Source organism: Mastomys coucha, unplaced genomic scaffold, assembly GCF_008632895.1.
Source record: "Mastomys coucha isolate ucsf_1 unplaced genomic scaffold, UCSF_Mcou_1 pScaffold1, whole genome shotgun sequence".
Classification (NCBI taxonomy): domain Eukaryota; kingdom Metazoa; phylum Chordata; class Mammalia; order Rodentia; family Muridae; genus Mastomys; species Mastomys coucha.
Window position 1 is genome coordinate 81108221 of NW_022196891.1, and position 2158 is coordinate 81110378.

The window sequence follows — 2158 nt, forward strand, 5'->3', positions numbered from 1 at the left end:
GAGTATTATAAAAGTTGTTTGATATAGAACAACAATCAATTTAACAGTCTTATGTAGGTGCTTGTCTGCAGCAATACTGAAAATACATACATTTTTCTCAAAATTTTGTATAAATTTTAAATATGTATAAATTTTAAATAACTCCAAACATATTAACTGTATATTTTAAAATAACACTACTAGTATTTTCTTACACATCACTACTAGTATTTTCTTAAATGAACATAAATATATAAGGTCTTTTTATTTGTTTGTTTGTTTTATCTTTAGTAGAACTTACAATCTTAGCTCTTACTGTGGTACAGGCCCAAAATAAGAACAATTTTTAGACATTGGATTTCATTGTAATAAGGCTGGACTTCAATGACAGCCTTTTATTTAACTTAACTAAATTTAATAGTTTAAAAACTAAAACCACTACACTTTTTGAAAAATTCCATGGGTATTTTTTACGAAAAATAAATACTTATCATATATTTAGACCATTTACTCCTAATTCCTTCAGTTTCCTTCTGTTTTCAGGATCGTTGGTATCATCACACTAGCAGAATATGAACAATCCCTTAGCTTTTGCCTCTTGGACATAGGATGGGTTTCTAAGGAGGTCTTCAGTATGGGCATTTATCCCCCAAATATTTTCAAACTGTGCAAAATTCATTGCAATGGGTGTTGTCCAAGATCTGAGGTCCATGAGTTCAGGATAAATATCAGACTTTCCTTAGGTCAAAAAGAATATGGGATATTTGTTTTGCTTCTGCCGAATCATTGTACAAATATCTGCATCAAACAAAGAAAATACTATTCTCCTCTTCCCAGAATTTTCTAAAACAGTTTTTAAAATTATATCCAAAAACACATTCATATCAAAATATATTGATAAGTTGCCGTTCCATACTCCATCCCTGTGTTGGCAAATCCATTTTATTTCTATATTAAATCCTACATTTTCTGGCAATGATTCTAAAACCATCTTAAGAGAAGGAAATGGCTGGTTTTCAGAAAAGACATTTTCCTCCTCAGACAAAGATTATCTGTGATCTTTGGTTTTTAATGCAGTCACATGAGAAAGCTTCAACAACTGGAGTTGGTAAAATGTTAATTTTTTTACTGAAATTTCAAACAGTTCAACTTCAACTTTCAGCTTCAACTTTCCTTTTCATAGTCAAACAGCAGGTGAGATCATGATACACCACAGACACAAAGTCCTTTGAAAAGTGGACATCAAATTCTACAAATGCTGCACCATGACTGGAAGCATTTCTTAAAGAAGCAATAGTATTTTCCTGTACTTTAGCTAGTTTGGCAGTCATTGTTGAGTTCCCTGCACCATGAAGTCCAACATCCAGTGGTATTCTTGGTTCCCAATACTTTGAAAATGAAGACTGCATCACCCAAGAATTTTACCTCCATCATAGCTAAGCTGAGAGTTCACAGTTCTGCTGCACCAAGAAATGAATTGTAGGCTCGATTTTTGGAAACAGACTTCCTGCTATGATCAAAGCTATTTGACTTGAGTGAGTGACTTCATTCTCAGCCCACAGAGAATAGGTTACATTCATTTAAGAAATGGTGTGTGTATTTAGGTGGTCTATCCATAGAGTCATTCACCAACTGTTTCGATGAACAATGGTTCTGCTTGGAGAGTGGTACAGACATTAAGTGTGGGTAAGAATCTGGTTCATTGGCTGTGATAATTTGGAAAAGCATTCATCTCAGAGAAAGAGTAACTTATAAAGTCCTCTTCTTCAAACTTGGTACAATAGTTACAAACATCAAGCAAAGTATTCAGTCTTACTCTTTGTTGTTCTCTTACAAGCCACATCCCAAGTTAATTGTCTACATTTCTTTTGGCTGTATAAATACATTTGAAATATGCAAGCTGTTCTGAAAACCATAGTATAGTGTAAAAACATAAAATAAACAATACTACTAGTAGAGAGACTGATAGGAGAAGCAAGATTTCAAGACCATTATGTTGTACACAGCAAGACACTGTCACGTACAAACAAGCTGACAGTGTATATAGGTTGTACAATATTGGACCTATTTCTCCAATAGAGAAACACGAAATTAGAGAAACTGTTGAATGTCAGTCAACAAATTTCTAATTCCTCATATTTTTGGATTTCAATCGATTAGAATATGTTGGTAATATTAA

At 33.0% G+C, this 2158-nt stretch overlaps 1 pseudogene; it reads right to left on the reverse strand.

The window, feature by feature from the left end:
- Positions 1–417: 417 nt before the first annotated feature.
- Positions 418–1388, reverse strand: LOC116071606 (annotated as a pseudogene).
- Positions 1389–2158: the final 770 nt, after the last annotated feature.